This window comes from Dendrobates tinctorius, unplaced genomic scaffold, assembly GCF_039654945.1.
Source record: "Dendrobates tinctorius isolate UK_male_01 unplaced genomic scaffold, ASM3965494v1 ptg000128l, whole genome shotgun sequence".
Taxonomy (NCBI): domain Eukaryota; kingdom Metazoa; phylum Chordata; class Amphibia; order Anura; family Dendrobatidae; genus Dendrobates; species Dendrobates tinctorius.
In genome coordinates, this window is record NW_027361796.1 from 13,842,466 (window position 1) to 13,868,291 (window position 25,826).

A 25,826-nucleotide genomic window follows, 5' to 3' on the forward strand; every position below is an offset into this window, starting at 1 on the left:
AGTAACACACTACGCCACCATGGACTCAGATCCTGCAGTGCCAGACGTGTCCCACTGCTTAAGCCTGTACATGTCCGGGCCCGTCTGAAGTTTTCTAGAGAGCATTTGGATGATCCAGAGGAGTTTTGGGAGAATGTCCTATGGTCTGATGAAACCAAACTGGAACTGTTTGGTAGAAACACAACTTGTCGTGTTTGGAGGAAAAAGAATACTGAGTTGCATCCATCAAACACCATACCTACTGTAAAGCATGGTGGTGGAAACATCATGCTTTGGGGCTGTTTCTCTGCAAAGGGGCCAGGACGACTGATCCGGGTACATGAAAGAATGAATGGGGCCATGTATCGTGAGATTTTGAGTGCAAACCTCCTTCCATCAGCAAGGGCATTGAAGATGAAACGTGGCTGGGTCTTTCAACATGACAATGATCCAAAGCACACCGCCAGGGCAACGAAGGAGTGGCTTCGTAAGAAGCATTTCAAGGTCCTGGAGTGGCCTAGCCAGTCTCCAGATCTCAACCCTATAGAAAACCTTTGGAGGGAGTTGAAAGTCCGTGTTGCCAAGCGAAAAGCCAAAAACATCACTGCTCTAGAGGAGATCTGCATGGAGGAATGGGCCAACATACCAACAACAGTGTGTGGCAACCTTGTGAAGACTTACAGAAAACGTTTGACATCTGTCATTGCAAACAAAGGATATATCACAAAGTATTGAGATGAAATTTTGTTTCTGACCAAATACTTATTTTCCACCATAATATGCAAATAAAATGAAAAAAAAAACAGACAATGTGATTTTCTGGATTTTTTTTCTCAGTTTGTCTCCCATAGTTGAGGTCTACCTATGATGTAAATTACAGACGCCTCTCATCTTTTTAAGTGGTGGAACTTGCACTATTGCTGACTGACTAAATACTTTTTTTCCCCACTGTATATGCTAAAAAGGACAGTGAACAATAGGTCTCCACCTTATCAATAGACTGTGATAAAGGATGCCATAATATGCTAATTCATGCTGTAGGAAGGAAAGCCCAATCTCCATTACAGAGGTGAGACTGGCTGTCTACAAGCAGGAGAGAATCATACAGCTGTAGCCAACTGAGGTCTACACAAGCCCCAAGCACAGCTCAGGAGGCAACTTAGCCAGTGGAAACTTACTTGTGGGCTTACTCGAGTGGACAATGTTCGGTAAATATTATATTACACAATCGACTTAAGATTTAAGAAATTAATGTGTTATAATTAGTGTGTGTAGCAGGGCATTATTCATTGATAATGCCTGCTTTTATGTTTACTTCTCCATACAAGTCTCATGTTAGCCCTAAGGCATTACTCAGACAACCGTGTAGCATGTATATATTTTTTTTTTCATGGACACAACACGTACCCATTATAGGGCTATTCACATGTCTTTGTGAAAAAACAAACTGAGTCCATGCAAAACTCATGGAGATTTGTACATTTTTTTTCCAGTAGCATGGGGAAAAAGTGCCTGTACAAGTCTGTGGGTTCTTGATAAATATGTACAGCACACAAATGGCATCAGTGTCCCAGTTCTGTGCTGTTTGTAAATAACATTGCAGAGGATAGGAGAAGCTTTGTCATTTATTTATCCATCCACGAACAAAACATTGATGACACATTGACCAAGTAATATATTTTAGTACACTTACTCTATATTCTCTTTAGGTTAGTCACGCATTCAGTGTTTGGTCAGTATTTCATATCCGTATTTGTAATCTAGAACCAGGAGTCAGTGATAAATCCAGAGGTGGTGACAGTGTTTCTGTTAGGGCCCCGTTACACGTATCAATGTCCCAGCGATCCCACCAACAATCCAACGTGGATGGGATCGCTGGGACATATGTGTCGCCCTCGCGCTGGCTTCACCCAGGGCTGCGGGATGATGTGGTGTCACAGCAGCGGTGACCCGGTCCGTGGCCCTGGGTGCCCAATATCAATGGCGGAGATGTTTGTAGTGTAGTTTATATGAAAAGTTTGTGACGCCACCCGTGGTGTTTGGCAAGTAAGATGGTAAGCCAACGCTGCGTGCAGATCCACTGGGACTGATGGTGTGATGCAGCAAAGATGGTATAGCTCCCCACAGGTAGAGCTGTAGCCCCAGGGCAGTGTAGGTGCGATGAAGGAGTAGGGGCACCGGATGGTGTAGATGTTGATACCCAATGGTGATGCGGGAATGAACGGAGGACACCAGAGCTTGCAGTTTCAAAGCTTTACTCACAGTTCGTAGTGCACACAGGTGCCTGCTTCAGTACCGTGTCCTCCGGGGCAGAGGCCCAGCCAACCTCCAAGCAAGATAGGACTCTCCCCGCTAGGACCCCGCCAACATGTGCCTTCCTGAATGACTCTATTGCGCCTTTTAGTATGAAAAGCTCCAGTACCGTGGTTCTCTGAAGTTCCTCCTGTCCTAACAACTCTCACTTGTATGACAGACAGCTGTAGCCTGCTTCGGGGACTCCTTTCTCCTGAATCCCAGCTCTCTATCAGTTTGCTGTTGTGTCCCAAGTCTTTGATGGGAGTAGTGCATTTACAGCCAACTACTCCACCGGTGTCTGCTGCAGAACCATAAGTGTCCGTACAACCTCGGGGACCGGGCCCCGGCCTTGCGCTGAGAACCTATAGGCAGGGTTCCTATCCAACCCACTCCTCCTCTCTGTTCTCTCTCTCCTTCATTCCGTAGTTGTCTTTCTCTCTCTTATGGAAATGCAGGTTACAGTTCTACATCTCTCCTTCTCTTTCCTTTCCTGTGCCAGCTGGCTCAGGTCACTGAGGCAGCTGCAGCACTCCTTCCTCTATTCCTTTCCTTGGGAGCTCTCCACTAAGACCAGTCCTCAGCCTCTCCTGACCGACTGTCTTTCCTCCGCCTGAACTTCCGACAGGCTGACCTCCTGTCAGCCTGCTCTCCTCTAGGACTCACCCCAGACTGAACTCTCTCAATCCTATCTTTCCCCTTCTTTTATACTAACTCCACCCACCTCCCAGCACATCTCGTGTTACGAAGCAGGATCCCACGAGAGGTGCTCTGCTACACCCTGAGCCTAAAGCTACAATGTGGTCCTGGTGAACTATCCTGTGTGTGGGATGCAGGTTTTGGAGTGTGGCAAGGAGTTCCCACCTTACCTGGATGGTGGGGCACTACACCTTAGGAGGAGGTGCAGTACCTCTGTGGCGACTGAGCCTCAGGGGCGCCACACATAGTTAGCTGATCGCTGGTGAGCTGTCACATAGACAGCCCCTCCAGCGATCAGGACCAGCGACCAAGCTGGTTGCCTCTCTGTTTACATTGGAAACCAGCTCCTAGTGTCACTGATCGCTGGTCTCTCACAGTGATGCGCGCTGGCCAGCGGGAGACCAACGGAAAAAAAAACGGCCCAGGATATTCCAGCGCGATCAGCGATACCCGGCAGGGGGGCCAGTCGCTGATCCCCGTCACACACTGTGATCTCACTGGCGAGATCGCTGTGGCATCACAAAATCAGCGATCTCGGTTTGTGTAACTGGGCCTTTAGTCTTTTACTCTGATTGCTTCATTCTAGGTATTGGCTTACAAATACTGATGTAAAATACTGAACATGTGGAAGTGGCATATAAGGGCGTAAAATTCTTGTGAATGGAGTGCAGCTGCTCCTCATCTGAGGGAGGGAATGGGCTAGGTGAGACTGAGGGTGGACTGCAAAAGTGACTACCAAAGCCAAGCATGAAATGGTTGTCTCTATCCAGTGACCTTCACTCCAAATTAGATCAGGTATAATTACAATAAATAAAGATGTAGAAAGATATGGTGATGTTCAAATGCTGTGAAATTATAGGAGACCTAGGACTCCTACGCAGTTCACAAAATTAACAGAGAAAGTATATTGCAATTGCTAATTTTCATAAACTTAGAACATTCGTTAAGATTTATTTGATAAAGTATACATAAAGCCCTGCCATAGTTAAGTCAAAGCCTTCTATATCACAAATGTGTTTTTTTTTTTTATTTTTAAAGCACCATAAATGTCATAGTTCTGTGTCAGTGAGAAAATACAAATGAGGTACAATGAACAAACTAGCAATGACAGATTGGTACAGAGGACCTTGCCCTTGTGATCTTACTATCTAAAGGGGAATAAGGAAGGAGACAGAAGGTTGGTGCGGAATTGTAGCAGCTCTAGTGTTAGAAAGGTTATTGCAAGCTGTAGTTTTTCCTGAAGACATGAGTTCCAAATGTGGGGGACCATGGGACATGTTGAGGCACTAAATTCCATTGGATATCCAATGTTCCACAAAAATGTTGGAAGCGATTTAGGAACATACAGTATGAAAGGAGAGAAGGAGGTTTTGTGAGGACCATAGATTGTGTGGGAAGATATCGGGAGATTAGTGTGAAGATGTATGAAGAGAAGACTGATTATAGACCGCCTTGTAAATCATTGTTGGTACTTAGTTTAACCCCTTGGTGATGGAGTCAATGTGCAGCTTAATGACCAGGCCAATCTTTACAATTCTGACCACTGTCACTTTATGAGGTTATAACTCTGGAATGCTTTAATGGATCCTGTTGATTCTGAGATTGTTTTTTGTGACATATTTTACTTCATGTTAGTGGTAAAAATTTCTTCGATATGACTTGCGTTTATTTTTGAAAAAAAATGGAAATATGGCAAATTTTTAAAATTTTGCAATTTTCAAACTTTTAATTTTTATACCCTTAAATCAGAGAGATTTCACACAAAATATTTAATAAATAACGTTTCCCACATGTCTACTTTACATTAGCACAATTTTGAAACCAATTTTTTTTTTTTTGTTAGGAAGTTATAAGGGTTGAATGTTGACCAGTGATTTCTCATTTTTACAACAAAATTTACAAAACTATTTTTTTTTAGCGATCACCTCATATTTGAAGTCACTTTGAGGGGTCAATATGACAGAAAATACCCAAAAATGACACCATTCTAAAAACTGCACCCCTCAACGTGCTTAAAACCACATTCAATAAGTTTATTAACCCTTTACGTGCTTCACAGGAACTGAAGCAATGTGGAAGGAAAAAATTAACTTTTTTTTTTTTTTTACAAAACATTTTACTTCAGAACCAATTTTTTTTTATTTTCACAAGTGTAAAAATAGAAAATGAACCACAAAATTTGGGGGTAAACCACTGGGCGCATGGCAGGGCTTGGAACGGAAGGAGCGCTGTTTGACTTTTTCAGTGCAGAATTGGCTGTAATTGAGATCGGATGCCATGTCGCGTTTGGAGAGCCCATGATGTGCCTAAACAGTAGAAACCCCCAACAAGTGACCCCACTTTGGAAACTAGGGGGGAAACAATGAGCTTATCTAGATGTGTGGTGAGAACTTTGAACCCCTAAGTGCTTCACAGAAGTTTATAGCGCAGAGCCGTGAAAACAAAAAAAAATTTCCGCAAAATTGATTTTTCTTTTTTTAGCCCCCAATATTTTATTTTCCCAAGGGTAACAGGAGAAATTAGACCCCAAAAGTTGTTGTGCAATTTGTCCTGAGTACACTGATGCCCCATATGTTGGGTTAAACCACTGTTTGGGTACACTTCGGGCTCGGAAGGGAGGGAGCACCATTTAACTTTTTGAACACAAAATTGGCTGGAATCAATGGTGGTGCCATGTCACGTTTGAAGAACCCTGATGTGCCTAAACAATGGAAACCCCTCAATTCTAACTCCAACCCTAACCCCAGCACACTACTAACCCTAATCCCAACCCTAACCATAATTCTAACCACAAACCTAACACCAACACACCCCTAACCCTTATCCCAACACACCCCTAACCCTAATTCCAACCCTAAGGGCTCATACTTGCATGAAAACCCAACACTGCCGCTGGCACTGGGACTAGAGCATGTGGCTGCATAGAAATACATGCAGCCGCACGCTCCGGTCTGAGTGCCGGCGGCAGTGCTCGCAAGTGAGTATGAGCCCTAACCCTAATTCCAACCACAACCCTATCCCTAATTCCAATCCTGACCCTAATTCCAGCCACACCCCTATCCCTAATTCCTACCCTAATACCAACCACACCCCTATCCCTAATTCCAACCCTATCCCTAATGCCAACCCTAACCCTAATTCCAACCATACCCCTATCCCTAATTCCAACCCTAATTCAACCACACCCCTATCCCTAATTCCAACCCTATCCCTAACTCCAACCCTAACCCTAATTCCAACCATACCCCTATCCCTAATTCCAACCCTAACTCAATGGAAAAATGAAAATAAATATATTTTCATTATTTTTCCATAACTATGGGGGTGATAAAGGGAGGGGGGTTATTTACAATTTTTTTTTATTTTGATCACTGTGATAGGGTCTATCGTTAAAATCTTCCTATTGTTGCCGGATGCGTGCCGGCAGATCTCGACGGGTGCACTGCGCATGCGCCGGCCATTTTTGTTCCGGGAAGAAAATGGCAGCGCCCATGGGGAGAAACGCGGGCCGAGGAGCACCAGGAGGTACCGGGGAGGATCGGGGACCCTATTTCTCTTTCCTCTGATGTGCGATTACATCAGAGGAGAGAGAAATTAAATGGCACATCAGACTTTTTCTGCGGTAGCCGGTATATGGCTAATGACGACGATCGCAAAACAAGGGGTCAGGAAGAAACTGACCCAAATCATGTTCTCTGGTGTCCCGACTACCCCAGGCAGCTGAGACCCCGGAGAAAATCCGACTCTGTGGTTTAAGTACCCTTAACTACCGCCATTAAAAGGTGTATCGGTGGTCGTTAAAGGGTTAAACTGGTGACTTGTGAGTGAAGACATTGGGAATGGGTTAATCATACAATGGACTTAAAAGGATTGTCTTCCTATTGTGGAACTTTTTTTCTTAAATGCATGCAATTTGGGCTGAAAACATTTTTAATTGGGGTTCATTCAAAATTTTGCACAGTTTGCCTTCTATAGTAACTCTATTACACTGTCTATTAAGGTACTGTCACACTTAGCGATGCACCAGCGATCCCGACCAGCGATATGACGCGGTCAGGATCGCTGGTGCATCGCTAAATTGTCGCTAGTGAGCTGCCACACAGGCAGATCTCACCAGCGACATCGCAGCGGTCGAGGGTCATTACTTACCTGTCAGACGAGGCGATCCTGACGTCCTCCCGCCCGCATCCACGCGTCGCTCGTCGGCACCACAGGAAGCCCAGCAGGAAGCTGACGACAAGAAACGGTCCAGGATGTTCTCGCGCGATCAGCGGGGGAGCGGTCGGAGGTAAGTATCAGACATAGCGATATCGCTAGCAATATTGCTATAACGTCACAAAAACCAGTGACGTTATAGCGATATTGCTAGCGATATCGCTTAGTGTGACAGGCCCTTAAGAGACTGCCAAATTATCAGATTGGCCAAATTATCTTTATTTTACCTGTGTTGGGGACAAGATTTTGGTCACTTGCCTAAATAGTATGACAGGATCTTCTTTTGTTAGTGCAACCTTTTTCAGACTGCACAGCTCTCCTGTCAAAGTCTCCCATTGTGGCTCCATAAACTAGTGATGTTGCACCTATATATTTAAAAGGTGCCCCATTCTAGACTCCAAACACTTATGGGTCGCCCTCCCAGGGCCGTGGGGTACTCGGTACCGGGCCGGCGTTGGCGGGATGTGTCACAGCAGCGGCGACCTGGTCCGTGGCCCTGGGCGCCCAGTGTAAACAGGGGAGGTTGGAAATGATGGAATGTAAATGAATAGTTCGTGACGCCACCTGTGGTGTTCGGCAAGTGAGATGTTGAGCCGACGCTGCATGCAGATCCTCTGGGGCTGGTGGTGTGTTGCAGCCAAGATGGTGAAGCTCCCCACAGGTGGAGCTGTAGCCCCAGGGCAGTGCAGATGTAGGGGGAGAGGAGAGACACAAGCGGTGTAGAAACTGGTACCCAGATGTAGCGATGCTGGGTACGTTGGCGCAAGAATGAATGGAGGACACCAGGGTTTGTAGTTCCAAAGCTTTACTCACAGTCTGTAGAACACACAGGTGCCTGCCTCCGTGCTGTGTCCTCCGGGTCAGGGACTCAATCAACCTCCAGGCCAGATGGAATGCTCCCTTCCAACACTCCACCAACATGTGCCTTTCTGAACGTCTCCTCTTATAGCGCCTTTAAGTGTGAAGTACTCCTAGTACTGAGTTACACTGGAGTGCCTCCTGACAGATGTTCCCAAGAACTCTACTTGTACGGCAGAAAGCAGTAGCCTGCTTCGGGGACTCCTTACTCCTGAGTCTCGGCTCACTATCAATGTTGCTGTTGTGCCCCCAAGTCTTAGATGGGAGTAGTGCATTTACAGCCCACTACTCCACCGGTGTCTGCCGTAGAACCATTAGTGTCCATACAACCTCGGGGACCGGGCCCCGGCCTTGCGCTTAGAAATTCTAGGCAGGGTTCTTCCTCTAACCCACATCCTCTGTTCCCTTTTACTCCTTCATTCCGTACTAGTCTTTCCTTATTATGGAAGAATAGTGTGATGAACAGCCCACCGCTGCCACCAATATGTGGTGAACAGCCCACAGCTGCCACCAATATGTGACGAACGGGGGTCCCGCTGACACCAAAACGCGACAGACAGCGGACCCAAAACAAGATAAGTCACAAAAAACCAGAGAGGTTGGTAACTATGCAGATTGCAGATCCCTGATCCTAACCTCACAACTAGCAGCAGCCATGGAGCGTACCTACGATGGTCCTAGACGCTTCATCACAGCCAGAGGACTAAATAAGCCTGAAGCAAGAAAAGGGGAAAACTAACTGCCCCAGAGCAGACCCCAAAGGAAAGACAGCCCCCACACATGTATTAACGGTGAAACAAGATGAAAGCACAAACACAGGCAGGAAAATAGGCTGAGCAAATGATGGGGCCCAAACTAACTAGAAAGGATAGGAAAGGAAAGACACTGTCTGCAATCTGCAAAAAACCCTACAAAAATAAAGTCCAACACTTCTGATAGTAAAATTAACCCTGAAGTCACTAGACTTCTCCCACTATATCAGCACTCTGAAATATTCTGAGACAGAGCAAAAAGAGGCCAATCTAATAAGGGACAAAAAGCAAATTGGGTAAATACAGATAAATAAGAGTGGAAATTTAGCACAGCCCTAGCCGGGTCTGGCTGACCACACAAAAAACTGAATAGACCAACAAAATCAAGTGTGAACAATAGCAGAAAAACTTAGCTTTAGATGACTGGAACAGAGCTGAAAACAAAGAGCTGACAAGCCAGAAGGAATCACCAGCACCAGACTAGGGCGTCGGCTGTCTTAAATCCAGTCTGAGATTCCTGAGGTCCAATCGTCATCCTCATTATCAGGTGGCAGATGTCTACTGATTAAATCAGCCTCACTACCTCCAGTTACCACCAGAGGGAGCCTGGAAGGAGAACTCACAACTGTTGGACCGGAAAATGAACTCACAACACCGACCACTGACACGGGTGTATCAGCGGACAGAGGGATGCGACACACTGCCAGCACTCGGCTATCACAGGCACAGTGGGGGCTTATCTTAGTTATCCCACCACTGGCACCATGTGACAAAATATGCAGCAAGCTAACCTTGCTCTAACAATTTATTGCAGGGGGGCATTTTGGATGCCCCACCACTGCTAACAACCTTCCAAGAACTGCAGGGATTTATGTATATCCCACTTTCTCAGTTCCACTTTGGAACTCGCAGCTCTCCGGCGCCCCCCTTACCCTCAGGTCAGTCAGGGAACTGCACCTAGGATAATTAGTCGCCAGACGGGCTGCTTGTTGTGCACGGACAATTAGGCTACCGCAGTAAGGGAATTATCAATGCTGTGGCTGCAGCCCCCCTTTAGCAATATAAGACCCTTCTGTCCTGCCAACTAGCCTAATCAATCACACACACCACGCTGCCACCATCCACACTTTTTTTTAATTCACAGTGTTAAATTAAGAGGATCCGTGGCAAACCCCACAAATTAGTAGTGATTATCTAAACAAGGCATATAGTTCGTTTCTTAGAGCATGGAGACAAACTGATATTTTTGTGATTTATTCCCAAATTGTTGGCAGTGATTATACAGATAAAAGTTGCTATAAAGTTGAGACATTACATGTGTACAATTACAAATATAAAACAAAGGGATTAAAAGACAGAAAGTAACACATGTGTGCAGTCGATATCAGGCAGACCATGTGGCTGGGAGAAGGCGGAGCCACACATCTCCACTCATCTGGGGGGTCTTGTCAGCAAGGACTCTGTAGCTGAACTGCCTGGAATTTGCTAGGGGATACCTATAGACTAGGGTTTGTGACCTCATGAAATGGGCGGTCTGGAGAGGTCCAACCTCCCTCTCTCCAAGTTAGGATTTGGCTACAAAAGTTATAATACCTATATCTAAACGAGAAAAACCCGTACCAACACATATAGGGCATCATTGTTTGTGATTTACCGAATAGAACCCGAAGACACCAAGCATGCTATACTTAAGACACTCTGTTTGGGAGCAATCGATATCTCAGGTTCTGGCGGTGATAGAACTTTGCAAGAGCCACCGTAGGGAAGTCGGGTCCGCGCAGATCACAGAAATGTCTGTTTCGTTTTTCTGTCGCGATCGGAGCCTATTTTAAAATCTCTCATAGTTTCATTCAGCCACAGATCTGAGAACAAAGGAAATGCTTTAGCTGTGCAAGGAGGGGGGAGGAGAAGAATTCTACACTGAGGTTTCAGGTTTCATAGAGCTGCACGCAGGAAGACACTGGTGTGTGAAGTTGTGGGGGGAAGAGGGGAATTTGCAGATACATGAGAGAGGGATTTTCTAGAATGTTTCAGAAACATATCTACAGTACATTACAATCAGGTTTCGGTTCAATGTCTTTCTCCTTCTTTCCTATCCCGTGCCAGCAGACCCAGGTCACTGAGATCTGCTGCAGCACCTCCTTCCTCCATCCCTCTCCCAGGGATCTTCCTCACTCCTTTCTGAGTGACTCCCTGACTGACTGACCTACTGACTGACTGAAATTCTAAACCTTCCCGCTTTTTTATGTATTCTAACTCCACCCGCCTCCCAGCATGTTTCGTGTTCCAAGCAGGGAGCCACCAAAGGTGCTCTGCTACACTCCAAGCAGGGAGCCGCAATGTGTCTTTGCTGAACTACCGTGTTGTGTGGGATGCAGGTGTTGGAGCGTGGTCAGGAGCCTCCAACTTACCTTGATGGTGGGGCACCACACCTCAGGAGGAGGTGCAGTACCTCTGTGGCGACTGAGCCTCAGGGGCGCCACACTTACAATGTCCCATAATGGCCCTATTATTCTGCTGTCCCTCATAATGGACAATATACATGCATATTGTGCACCAATCCCCCATTCTGGCCTAATATACTTATAATGTTACAAATATTACCACTCATATGCTCAATAATACTTTAGAGGCGCACTAGAGGCAGGAGGAGGAGCCGGGGTATCAGACAGAGAGACGACCCAATGTGCAGTCCGGCCCCTGTACACCAAAATCTAATTAGCAGAAAACTTCAAATGGAACTTAACAAAAGCACAGCATAGTGGATTTTGTCACCAAAAGTATTAATGTAATCAGTATTACAGCAGCATTACTGCCATGTCTTTACATTACAAAATTGTGCTGACAAATTGTCACTAAGCAATATTGTGAACTTATAGATTATAATATCTATATTGATTATATTCTTTATCTCTACTCATTAATTTAATTCACTCGAGAACTTAATAAAGGCTAACAATAACTTGCTTGGTTTCAGGACTTTTTTGATTTGACTGACAAATGAACAGCATGTCCAGCTATTGAGAAGAGCTTGATTTATTGCCTCCTGTCTTTCCTGAACATGGCCCATGGACTTTTCCTGTAGACATTTTTTACAATGGACAAATTACATTTAATTTAATCATTTACTTTGGGAAGTTTGAAAACTCCACCAGCAAAGAAGTTTCTCCAGTGAATACGACTTTGTGCATGTAAATTAACTGAAGCTGGTAGGAAGACGAAAAAAAAAAAAGTTTTCTGTGGCCTGGTGAGTATGTTTAACATAAAATGTTCTTACATTCTGCTTGTACCATAATCAGTCCTTATACCATTATACATGAATTAGGCTTTTGGTTGATTCTTCTGGGTTGAGAAAATTCGTTAAACATTCCACAGTTCTTGGTTTAACTAAGGTTGGTCGCACACGTTCATTCTGCATACAGCAATTTCTCTAGTCGCTTGGCTCAGCCGAACATACTGTATGTGGAAAGGGGAAAAAGCTCTCCACTCTTTTCTGACAGCAGCCCATCTCCTGGAAGACAAAAAGAGTGACTGATTAAATTCCATCTGCCTGATCCTTATCTCCTCCGACATCTGTCCAGGGAGAGTTAAGGCCCCGTCACACACAGCGAGATCGCTGATTTTGTGACGCCACAGCGATCTCGCCAGCGACATCGCTGTGTGTGACATGTATCAGTGACTGGCCCCCTGCCGGGTATCGCTGATCACGCTGGAACATCCTGGGCCATTTTTTGATCATTGGTCTCCCACTGGCCAGCGCGCATCGCTGCGTGTGGCAGCAGGAGAGCAACGATCAGCGACGCTGGGAGCTGGTTTCCAATGTAAACAGCGGGTAACTAAGAGCCGCGCGGCTCTTAGTTACCCGCTGTTTACCTTGGAAACCAGCATGCTCGCTGGTCCTGGTGGGTCTGTCTATGTGACAGCTCACCAGCGATCAGCTAACTATGTCCCAGCGATCCCATCCACGTCGGATCGTTGGTGGGATCGTTGGGACATTGATGCGTGTAACGGGGCCTTTAGGTATCCCACATAAACATCCAGAAGTTGGGTGGTCACACAAAGGCTGTATGCCCGTGATGAGTTTTTGATGTTTTGTATTTTCACCGTGTCAAAAATGCAGCCGTTGGTTCCAGCAAAGTGGTTGGAATTTATAGAAATCTAAATCCCACTGTGCTTCTTTTTCCCCCTCAGTAAAACTGACCAGATGTGTGGGTTTCAAATCCGAAACATGACCATTCGTTACGGGGACTCAAAATTTTATGTGCAGATTTTTCATATAGACTTGCATTAAATGCGGACCATCGACAAGTAAAAAAAAAACGCACATGCGGTTTAACTGCGTTTGTGTGTAAACCCTGTGAGGGGTTGACACTCTTAGCTGCTCCTCGAGGTATACACTTTTGTTGTAAGACTCGGTGGTTTATCTAATATATAAAGCTCAAAGTGTGTGTGTATGTATGTACAGTATGTATGTATGTGTGTGTATATATGTGTGTGTATGTCCGGGATAGGCATCTGCACCGTCGCAGCTGCAGCCACAAAATTTGGCACAGTCACACGTCTGGACCCCGAGAGCGTCCTAGGCTATGTTGTGAGGTGAAATTTTAACCCCGTGAGTTCCAATTCACCAAACAATTTTGCCCGTCTACATAATGGGGGAAAAAGTGTGTGCGCGTCAAGCCCCGCCCCTCATTATGATGTCATAATGCCCATATCTACATAATGGGGAAACAGTGTGTGCGTATCAAGCCCCACCCCTCATTATGATGTCACAATGGTTGCCATGGCGATGCTGATGTCATCATAGGTTGCAAGCTCCGCCGCTCATTAAGATGTCATAATGGTTGACTATGGGATGGAGGATGTGTGATGGGTATATGGGCAGTGGACTATGGGATGGAGGATATGTATGACGGGTATATGGGCACGGGACTATGGGATGGCGGATATGTATGATGGGTATATGGGCACTGGACTATGGGATGAGGATATGTATGATGGGTATATGGGCACGGGACTATGGGATGGTGGATATGTATGATGGGTATATGGGCACGGGACTATGGGATGGTGGATATGTATGATGGGTATATGGGCACGGGACTATGGGATGGAGGATATGTATGATGGGTATATGGGCATGGGACTATGAGATGAAGAATGTGTGATGGGTATATGGGCACTCGACTATGGGATGGCGAATATGTATGATGGGTATATGGGCATGGGACTATGGGATGGAGAATATGTATGATGGGTATATGGGCATGGGACTATGGGATGGAGGATGTGTGATGGGTATATGGGCACTCGACTATGGGATGGAGGATATGTATGATGGGTATATGGGCATGGGCCTATGGGATGGTGGATATGTATGATGGGTATATGGGCACGGGACTATGGGATGGAGGATAATTATACTTTGCTATAACTAACCACAGTTAGTTACTATGCCCGGGCAGCGCCGGGCTCTTCAGCTAGTTACATCATAAACCCCAAACCCAAAACAGCCTGTCTGATTCAAAATGAAAGTAAAAAGTTCATATACAGTCCTGTCCAGACTTCTGAAACAACAACTATGGCAACTCTCACCTAAGCTTCAGTATGGAGACTTTCTTTCCTCACACAACACAGCCAGAGGAAAAAAAAAACTGGCTGGACATTTAACTCCCTCCAGCCACACCCTGGAGGTGGACATATGGTAGGTAGGCATCCTGCCCATATCTGACCTACCCCCATAAAAGCCATGCCCATCAGGGGCGGACCTACCGCCCGTGCATTGAACAGGGCCCCGGGGGAGAGGGGGCCCCTCCAGTCTCCTGCACCGCACATGCCTAATTATTCAATTCAAATTAGCCATGTGGAGCGCTGCAAGGAGGAGAGCAGAGGAGAGCAGCGCAGCAGTAGGCGGCGGGCGCCGGGGGGAGAGGGGGCCCCTCCAGCACCACCTGCAGAGGGGCGCAGCTATAATGATTGGAGTTGAGCCAGCTGCTCAGGCGGCAGGGGGCGGCATTATGCGTTCCTCTACCCGCTGCACCTACAATTTAGTCTCTGCACGCTGGTGCTGCTGTCGTGCAAAAGGCTTGTTGTAATTGATGAAGTCACAGGAGGGAAGGAAGGAGTCAGGGCCCACTGATCATGTGACCCTTGACTCCTCCCCTCCTGTGAACTCATCACAGGTCCTGTGCACAGCCCTAGCCCTTGTTTTATGCAGGGCTGTGCTGGTTGTCATCGTGCTGGATGAGGGGAAGTAAGTTTATGTGTGGGGTCAGGGGAGTTTACAGGGTGGATGTAGCAGAGCTGTGTGTGTGCGAGGTGTACGGAGCGGAGCTGTGTGTGTACGAGGTGTACGGAGCGGAGCTGTGTGTGTACGAGGTGTATGGATCAGAGCAGTGTGTGTGTGTACGAGGAGTACGGACCAGAGCCGTGTGTGTTATGAATGAGTCACCGTAGGAGGCAAAAACAGAAATACTAGCTAAGTCCAGAAAACCAGAGAAGTTGGCAGCTATCGGATTGCAGACCCCTGAACCTATCAACAACAACTAGCAGTAGCCGTGGGGGTTCCTACGGTGCCCTAGACCCCTCGATCACAGCCGGAGAACTAAAATAGCCTAAAGACAGAAAGGGAAATCGAAACTGCCCCAGAGGAGACCCCAAAGCAATAGGCAGCCCCCAACATATAATGGCGGTGAAGCAAGATGAAAAAACACTCACACAGATAGAAAGATAGGCGGAGCAAGTGATGGGGCCCAAGCTAACTAAATAGGACAGGATAGAAAAGCTGCTGTCTGCAATCCGCCCAAAACCCTATCAAAACAAGAGCCAACAGACTGATAGGGAAAAAAGCCCTGAAGACGCTAGGCTTCAAAAAGACTATATCAGTACTCGGGTATTTTCTGAAGACAGAGGAAAAAGGAATTCAGCTCACCCCAGCAGGGAATGGCAGAAATCCAGAAAAACAAGGCAAAACAAAACCAAAACACAAATGCAAAAAGCAGAGCAGAAAACTTAGCTTTTGATGAGCAGGAATCAGACTGGTCTCCTAGAATCCCTCAGAGAAATCACCCACAAGGCAGAAGGGCATCGGCTGCCTTATATCCAGTCAGCAATTCCAGTCACCATCATCCTGCACAGGTGCTTGGTAATCAGCCTCACTACCTTCCTTCACCAGAAGAGGGAATTCATCAGACCTCAATGGTGAAGGGGAAAATGAACTCACAACACGTGTGTGTGTACGAGGTGTACGGAGCGGAGTCGTGTGTGTGAGGTGTACGGAGTGGAGCCGCGTGTGTGAGGTGTACGGAGCTGAGCCGTGTGTATGGAGTAGAGTCGCACGTGTGCGAGGTGTACGGAGCGGACCGTGTGTACGAGGTGTACGGAGTGGAGCTGTGTGTGTATGGAGCAGAGCCGAACGTGTGCGAGGTGTAGAGTGGAGCCGTGTGTGGGTAGGAAGCGGAGCCGCGCATGTACGAGGTGCGCGGAGCTGTGTGTGAGGTGTATGGAGTGGAGCCGTGTGTGTGTACGAGGTGCACGGAGCGGAGCCGCATGTGTATGACATGTACGGAGCTGAGCCGTGTGTGTCTGGAGCAGAGCCGCACGTGTATGAGGTGTACGGAGCAGAGATGTGTACGGAGCGGAGCTGTGTGTGTACAAGGTGTACGGAGCGGAGCTATGTGTGCACGGAGCGGAGCCGCGTGTGTGCGAGGTGTATGGAGCAAAGCCGCAAGTGTACAAGGTTTACGGAGCGGAGCCATGTGTGTACATGGTTTACGGAGCGTGGTCACGTGTGTACAAGGTGTACGGAGCAGAGCCGCATGTGTACGAGTTTTACGGAGTGGACCCATGTGTATACTGAGTGGTGGCGTGTGTGTGTGCGAGGTGTACAGAGCGGACTCATGTGTGTATGAGGCATAAAAAGTGGAACCATGTGTGTATGTGGTTTGTGGAGCCATATGTCTACAAGGTGTATGGTGGGGAGCATTCATACCTCCCAGCGGGACAGATTCCCAATTTTGAGAGAGTCTGTCTCACTTCCCCGGCTGGGAGCTTACTTTTCCCGTGGGCACAGGAGTACACGGTGGAGCCCCGAGGAGCACTTTAAAGTTCGCACGTGACGTTCCACCGGAAGTGACGTGCTAGAAGCTGACCGGAAATGAGGTAATTTCGGGAGGAGATTGTGACGGAACCATGGAGGCACTTCAGGGAATGCTTCAGATCCATCATCGCGTCCTCCTCCAACAGCACGGACAGTGTTCTCTGACAGATTGTGTTCTTGATGCTATACGCTATGGTGAAGACTCTTACATATATATATATATATATATATATATATATATATATATATATATGCGGAAGCTGATAAGTTAAAGCCAGGGATCATTATACTACAGGCCTAAAACCCCATTCTGCCTCCATACAGCAGGATTACAGCCAACATTTGCAGACTGGTGAGTGATAACACTGCTTCTTTGCATTGTAATTCAATTCATTCTATGCTGGTTATAAATATACTACCTGAAGAGCCCGGTATTGCCCCATTGTGGGGCTGGGAATCTCGGGCGCAGATAACTACTGCACACACCCAAGATTCCTGCCCCGCAGTGTGAATAAACCATAAGCGACTGCGGGGCCGGATCTCTGGCCGCCTACGTCATGACAGAGGACGGGCGACAGTAAGATTACATAGCACAGCGAAAGCACCAGGATTTGAAAATAAAGATTTGGAGGTGGAGACGCAATGCAGGAATACATGAGTGATGGATGTGACGCGTCTCTGTCAGATGAGGAAAGACCTGCCCCCTGACAAATATCAGGTATGTCTGACCAATTTTAAAAACTTCTATTAATTCTGCTGTGCAAGGTACCCTAAATAAAGAGCCACCTTGACAGAATGCAGCATTAGTGCTGCACAAAGTGGCTCTTTTACTTAAAAACGCCTGCAGGGGGTGACAGGATCCCTTTAAATTTGTTGCAGTATTGGGGGGGGGGGCCCGGGAAGATTTCTTATACAGGGGCCCTCTGCAGTCTGTGCCCGCCCCTGATGCCCATATATCAACTGGATTGCTCTCAGCACATATCATGCTGGAGAAAACACTTATGGCTTTTACATGACACAGGAAAGCAATCTTTGTAACAAATATCCCCCCTCATGTACAACACCAGTGACCCTGTCACCACGCATAAAAATGAAAATCCGCACATGCCTGTTTCAAAAGCCAAGTACCACGAAATATCAAAATCAAATCAGCTTTGCTTAAAATGTGACATATGTAAAAGACAAAGCATCAAAAATGCGATAGAAAAGCATATAAAAAAACACTTGCATGCAATAAAAAAACATAAGTAATCTTTCTGTGTGAGCAGGATGTCAATCACCTGGTGAGAGACCAAAATAGTAATTCAGCAGTTAGATATGGTCTTTTGTGCATCAGTCTTGGCAGTGTAACATCCTTATTCCCTTTCTGACATCGGGCGTAATAGTACACTGATGTCGGACTCCCCCCCTGTTTGGTGCGGGCTCTGCCACTGAGCCTGCACTTTTCCAGGCACATGTCAGCTGATATATACAGCTAAGGCCTGTTTCACACTTCAGTCTTTTTGCTTCAGTCAAAATCTGTCAAAGTGTGAAAAAAATGGATCCAGTGCAGATTGAAAAAAACTGATGCACTGGATCTGTTTTTTTTTTTATAGATCCGTTGCAGCAGCCAGTGTATGAAATTTAAAGGAATAGAACTCAGAGAGAGAGAGACTTTTTTTCCAGCCGACAGATCGTTCGTATGATGGACGAAACGGAAGGCCATCCGTCGCTAATACAAGTCTATGGGGAAAAAGACGGATCCGCCAGGCAAATCTGGCGGATACGTTTTTTTTCTGCTAACGGCGGATTTTGACTGACGCTAGAAAACTGGAGTGTGAAACAGGCCTAACATTTGTTTATTGCTATTTTTGTGTAACCACGGTACCACGGACCGGGGGCTCCGAAGGGGGCGTGACTATGCGAACCCCAGACACCGGTAGCAAGACCCCTCGAACAGGATCAGATTGGAGTGTTCAGGGGATGCAGGTGCTACCTCCAATTAGACCCCAGACATGTTGAGGCTGGCCCAGCGGAACAGGTGATCAGACAGGGACAACAGGTAGCGTTAAACTTGATAGGCGGGAAGCGGCAGCACGGGACGGAGCTGGCATAGGCAGTACTGACATCGTCCAGGGAAACAGATCGACGAACGGCTGAGCGGAATGGCACGTGCACAGGCAGCACTGGTATCTTCCTGGGTATGGAGTAGAGAGCCGTTGGTAGTCTGAGAAGACAAACAGTATTAGCCGGCAGAGGGGCCAGAAATAGTACACACTATATAACACCATTGGTTGGAAGCATATTCAAAAAATGAGCGCTTTCTCTTTAAGAGACCGGGAGCGTGCGTGCGACATCAACATCATCCCTGGAGATCTGCTGGCTGCGCGCCAGGAAGAAAGAGAGTTACCGGGAGATGAGGCTGAGCAGCGGGAAGTAGAGTGAGAGCAAGGACCCCAACGGGGACTCTGCGGAGGTAAGGATGTTACACAGCAGCATTTAATTTGCGCTTACCAGAATTGCATTGTAAATCCTGTCATATGATCGGGGGCCACCAATGGGTCGGCAGCACAACCAAAGGTCTGAAGCAGGCCTCTATGGTTGTCATTGCTGGATTGCTATGAGCGCCGCCCGGTGGTCGGCGCTCATAGCAATTGAACATTTCTGCTACACACAGGTGATCTGATCATTGCCTGTGTGTAGCAGAGTCTAGCGAAGTAGTGCAGCTTCTAGTCTCCCATGAAGACTATTGAAGTATGTAAAAAAAAAAGAAAAATTAAAGATTTAAAAATTAATCTAAAACAATAAAAAAACAAATATACACATTTGATATCGCCGCTTTCAGAATCACACGATCTATCAATGTAAACAAGAATTAACCCGATCAGTAAACGGTGTAATGAGAAAAAAATTCAAAATGTCAGAATTACATTTTTTTGGTCTCTGCCACATCGCAAAATGCAATAACGGGCAATCAAAAGATTGCATCTACACCAACATGGTATAAATAAAAACATCAGCTTGGAACGTAAAAAATAAGCCCCCACCCAAACCCAGATCATGAGAAAATGGAGATGCTACAGGTCTTGGAAAACAGCGCCACTTTTTTTTTTTTTTGTTTAACCCAACTTGGGATTTCTTTTCATCTCTTAAATAAAAAAAGAACCTAGACAAAAAACTCTGAAATTGCACTTTTTTTGTAATTTCACCACACTTGAAATTTTTTTTTTTTTTTTTTCCCAGTAAAATATGTTAAAACCAATGGTGTCTTTCCAAAGTACAACTTGTCCCGCAAAAAGAAAGCCCTCACCTTACCCAATTGGCCAAAAAATAAAAAAGTTATGGCTCTGGGAAGAAGTGGAGCAAAAAACAAAAACGTAAAAACAGAAATACCTCTGGTCATGAAAGGGTTCATGAACAAGACTAGAAGTGTCGGGGTATAAAGTGTACATAGATCGCTCAATGCTCATAGTTTACTTTGGACTGCATATGTAAACGAGCTAAGGCCTCATACTGTCATGTCGGACACTGTTCACACCAGGGTGTCCGGCAGACAGCGGTAATACCCTGTTGGGTATTCTGTTCCAGTCGGGATAGGGTTAACCAGGTTGTCATGCTGGCTGAGGGCTGGGCCACACCCTTGGTCTTTAAATAGTTCGTCCTGACTATGGGCGTCGCCGACTATAGCTTTAGCCTAGTGCTAGCAATACCGGTCAGCAGTGGTGGTATTGGAGCGTCTGATATCTGGTGCAGTATATCCCTCAGTGGTTCTTTCTCCAATCTGTTATATATTTATTTGGTTGCCCTTGCACATTATTGTATTCCCTTGTGTATTAACGGTGTGGTGTTTCTTTTACCCCTGTCCATACGTATTTGTGGGGTCTGGTGTCTGGTTCCCTCACGGGGTGGAGGGAGGTGGGTTCAGCTTAGGGCTGGACAGGAGACAGGGACAGGGTGGAGGCTCAGGCAGGCACACCTTCAGTGTAAACCCTGGGTAGAGGGACAGACAGGGTTCCCCTAGTCTGAGGGACATCGCAGGGGTCCCGGGGTTTTTGCCTAAAGTAACCTAGGCATACCATGACATTATAGTCGGCCATAAGAATTTGCTTTATTTAGAATCTGCTAAGCGCCTGTTCTCCAGACAGGCTCGCTGGGCATTATTCTTCACCCGGTTCAACTTCATTGTTACCTATTGACCTGGGTCGAAGAATGTTAAGGCAGACGCTTTATCCAGGTGTTTTCCTGGTGGAGAGTTATGTGAAGAGCCGGTGCCTATTCTCCAAAAGGGTGTGGTGGTATCTGCCATCACGACAGAGATTGAGGCAGAGATTGCGGATACCACCACACCCTTTTGGAGAATAGGCACCGGCTCTTCACATAACTCTCCACCAGGAAAACACCTGGATAAACCCTATCCCGACTGGAACAGAATACCCAACAGGGTATTACCGCTGTCTGCCGGACACCCTGGTGTGAACAGTGTCCAACATGACAGTACCCCGCCTTCTACGAGGGACCTCCGGAACCTCACCATGTCGAGGACCTGGCTTGTCCGGATGGCGACGATGGAACATAGTAACCAGTCGATCAGCATGAATGTCAGAGGCCGGCACCCATGTCTTCTCCTCTGGCTGCTGGCTTCTTCTTTGTTAAAAAGGACGGCGGTTTACGCCCGTGTCTGGATTTCAGAGAACTCAACCAGATTACGGTCCGTGATCCTTACCCTATGCCACTTATACCCGATTTATTCAACCAAGTGGTTGGCGCCAGGTGGTTCTCCAAACTGGACCTCAGGGGGGCGTACAATCTTATAAGAGTCCGTCAGGGGGATGAGTGGAAGACAGCGTTCAATACCCCTGAGGGTCACTTTGAGAGTTTGGTAATGCCGTTTGGGTTGACTATGGCACCGGCGGTCTTTCAACACTTCATTAATGATGTCTTCTCTCAGTTGTTGGGGAGGTTCGTTATAATTTATCTTGACGACATCCTCATTTTCTCTCGCGACCATGATACACATATAGAGCATGTTAGACAGGTTCTGCAGTTGCTCAGAGAGAACAAGCTCTATGTCAAGCTTGAAAAATGTGTGTTTTTCGTACAGGAGCTACCGTTCTTGGGTTATATAATCTCCGCCTCAGGTTTTAAGATGGACACCGCAAAGGTGCAGGCGGTACTACATTGGGATCGGCCTGATAATCTTAAGGTGCTTCAGCGATTTCTTGGCTTCTCCAATTACTATAGGAAATTTATTAAGAACTTCTCTATGATTGCCAAACCACTGACTGACATGACTAAGAAGGGTACCGACTTTTCTGACTGGTCTGAGCCTGCGGTACAGGCGTTTGAATTCCTCAAGAATAGTTTTGCCTCAGCGCCCATTCTGGTGCAGCCCGATGTCTCCTTACCGTTTGTCGTGGAGGTGGATGCGTCGGAGGTTGGAGTGGGGGCTGTACTGTCTCAGGGCCCTTCTTGGGCCAAGTTGCATCTGTGTGCCTTTTTCTCCAAGAAGCTGTCGCCTGCGGAGCGTAATTATGATATTGGCAACAGGGAACTATTGGCCATCAAATTGGCATTTGAGGAGTGGCGACACTACTTGGAGGGGGCTGTTCATCAGATTACTGTGATAACCGACCATAAGAATTTGCTTTATTTAGAATCTGCTAAGCGCCTGTCCTCCAGACAGGCTCGCTGGGCATTATTCTTCACCCGGTTCAACTTCATTGTTACCTATCGACCTGGGTCGATGAATGTTAAGGCAGACACTTTATCCAGGTGTTTTCCTGGTGGAGAGTTATGTGAAGAGCCGGTGCCTATTCTCCAAAAGGGTGTGGTGGTATCTGCCATCACGACAGAGATTGAGGCAGAGATTGCGGAGGCTCAGGAGGTGGTACCGCCGGGGTTGCCTGCTAATAAATCTTTTGTGCCGCTACATCTATGCTCTAGAGTGTTGGGCGAACATCACGACACAGTACTGGCAGGTCATCCAGGGGTTAAGAGCACTCTGGAACTGGTATCGCGTCGTTTTTGGTGGCCTAAAATCCGGCAGGATGTGGCCTCATATGTGGCTGCCTGTACCACGTGCGCACGGGCCAAGACTCCTCGTTCCCGTCCTGCTGGTAGCTTGCAGCCTCTCGGGGTGCCCAGTAAGCCATGGACTGAGATTTCCATGGATTTTATTACTGACTTGCCCGCCTCGGCAGGGAACTCGGTCATTTTGGTAATTGTTGATAGGTTCTCCAAAATGTCACATTTCGTTGCTTTACCGTCTTTGCCCAATGCTAAGACTCTTGCTCAGATATTTATTCGCGAGGTGGTCAGACTTCATGGTGTCCCGGCTGACATTGTGTCTGATCGAGGTACGCAGTTTGTGGCAAAGTTTTGGAGAGCTTTTTGTTCTCGCCTTGGAATCAAATTATCTCATTCATCGGCTTTCCACCCTCAGTCGAATGGACAGACTGAGCGGATGAACAAAAACCTGGAGCAATACTTGCGCTGCTTTATTTCCGACAATCAGGAAGAGTGGTCAGCGTTTCTTCCTCTGGCAGAATTCGCAATAAACAACCATTGCCAGGAATCGTCTGGGGAATCTCCTTTTTTTTTTGTGTGTATGGTCAACATCCTCAATTTTGCACCTTGCGTCAGGGGTGCTCAGTTGGCGTCCCTGAGGAGGACCAGTTGGGAGCTCAATTGTCGTCTGTTTGGAGGAGAGTCAAGCAGCGCTTGTTGAAGGTGGGTTCCAGGTACAAACGGGTGGCTGACTGCAGACGTGTGCCAGGTCCGGACCTGTGTGTGGGTGATTGGGTGTGGTTATCTACTAGGAACATTAAGCTCAAGATACCGTCACTTAAGTTGGGTCCCAGGTTCATTGGCCCATTTAGAATCTCCGCAGTGATCAACCCCGTGGCATTTCGTTTGGAGTTGCCGGCTGTGTATAAGATTCATAATGTATTTCACAAAGCATTGCTAAAGAAGGTCGTGGGTTTGGTGGATGGTTCCCCCGGGCCACCACCTCCCGTCTTGGTGGATGGCGCGTTGGAATTTGAGGTGTCCAAAGTGGTGGACTCTAGGGTTGTGCGTCGCACTCTACAGTACCTGGTCCACTGGCGTGGCTATGGTCCTGAGGAGAGGACATGGGTGCCGGCCTCTGACATTCATGCTGATTGACTGGTTACTATGTTCCATCGTCGCCATCCGGACAAGCCAGGTCCTCGACATGGTGAGGTTCCGGTGGTCCCTCGTAGAAGGCGGGGTACTGTCATGTCGGACACTGTTCACACCAGGGTGTCCGGCAGACAGCGGTAATACCCTGTTGGGTATTCTGTTCCAGTCAGGATAGGGTTAACCAGGTTGTCATGCTGGCTGAGGGCTGGGCCACACCCTTGGTCTTTAAATAGTTCGTCCTGACTATGGACGTCGCCGACTATAGCTTTAGCCTAGTGCTAGCAATACCGGTCAGCAGTGGTGGTATTGGAGCGTCTGATATCTGGTGCAGTATATCCCTCAGTGGTTCTTTCTCCAATCTGTTATATATTTATTTGGTTGCCCTTGCACATTATTGTATTCCCTTGTGTATTAACGGTGTGGTGTTTCTTTTACCCCTGTCCATACGTATTTGTGGGGTCTGGTGTCTGGTCCCCTCACGGGGTGGAGGGAGGTGGGTTCAGCTTAGGGCTGGACAGGAGACAGGGACAGGGTGGAGGCTCAGGCAGGCACACCTTCAGTGTAAACCCTGGGTAGAGGGACAGACAGGGTTCCCCTAGTCTGAGGGACATCGCAGGGGTCCCGGGGTTTTTGCCTAAAGTAACCTAGGCATACCATGATACATTCACACTCCATTATTTTTTTGAATAGTATTTCAGCAGTATTCAGTATTTCTATGCTAAATTCAGGAGTGTCCCTAAAACACAGAACAGCTGTCAATACTTCAATTAAAGGGGTTGTCCACTACTTTAAATTAACCCCTCAATGTATCTCCCTGGGGCCCCTAATGAATTTTTTAAATCCCTCATGTTGCCTATACTGCCTGTGAATGGCGCTATCGCTGGCTGCTCACAGGCAGCACATGACCCCTGGCTGTAGCTGACTCTTGCTTCCGTTGATGTCCCGACAAGTGCTGGCAGCAGCCGGGGGTCCCTCTTCCTCCTTCTGCGCTGGCTGCCAGGCTGTAGGTGGGGTTATTCCCCCGCGTCACACCCGGCATCCACTGCGTGCCCATTCATTGAGAGAGTGCACGGTGGATGCTGAGTGTGACGTGGGGGGTAACCCCGCCCACAACCCAGCAGCCACCGCGGGGACCCAACACTGAGTCACGCCTCACTTGTCGTGACGTCAGTGCTGGGTCTCCTGCTGCCTGTGAACGGCCATGGATAGCGCCTCTCACAGGCAGTACACTGTGTTCCAAATTAATATGCAAATTGGATTTAAGTGTCCTAAAGATGTAATTTTTTTGTTTTTCAAATAAACTCATAGATGGTATTGTGTATCAGGGCTCTTTGGATCACTGAAATCAATCTCAAACACCTGTGATAATTAGTTTACAAGATGAACTCAATTAAAGGAAAACTACTTAAGAATGATCTTCCACATTATTAAGCAGGGCACAGGTTTCAAGGAATTTAGGAAAGAAAAAGGATCTCTCTGCTGCTGAAAAGCATCAACTAGTGCAATGCCTTGGTCAAGAGATGAAAACATTAGATATTTCCCAAAAACTTAAACGTGATCATCGTACTGTTAAGAGATTTGTGGTTGATTCTGAGCACAGACATGTTGTGCTGATAAAGGCAGAATGAGGAAGGTTTCTGCCAGGCAAGTTCATCGGATTAAGAGAGCAGCTGCTAAAAAGCCATTACAGACCAGCAAACAGATATTTAAAGCTGCTGGTGCCTCTGGAGTCCCTCGAGCCTCTAGGTGTAGGATCCTTCAAAGGCTTGCTGTGGTGCATAAATCTACTATTT

At 47.0% G+C, this 25,826-nt stretch overlaps 1 protein-coding gene across 10 annotated transcripts in view; it reads left to right on the forward strand.

The window, feature by feature from the left end:
- LOC141047561 (beta-1,4-galactosyltransferase galt-1-like) overlaps positions 1-25,826 on the forward strand; it is a 149,745-nt gene that overhangs the window by 92,242 nt on the left and 31,677 nt on the right. For 3 of the 10 annotated variants that reach the window (XM_073542672.1, XM_073542669.1, XM_073542671.1), the window contains one exon: positions 11,773-12,042. The exons of 5 other annotated variants lie outside the window; for them this stretch is intronic. The gene's annotated coding sequence lies outside the window, so the exon portion shown is untranslated. Of the gene's footprint in view, positions 1-11,772; positions 12,043-19,205; positions 19,349-25,826 lie in introns of all 10 variants that reach the window. 2 more of the 10 variants (XM_073542670.1, XM_073542673.1) reach the window with 2 other exon arrangements.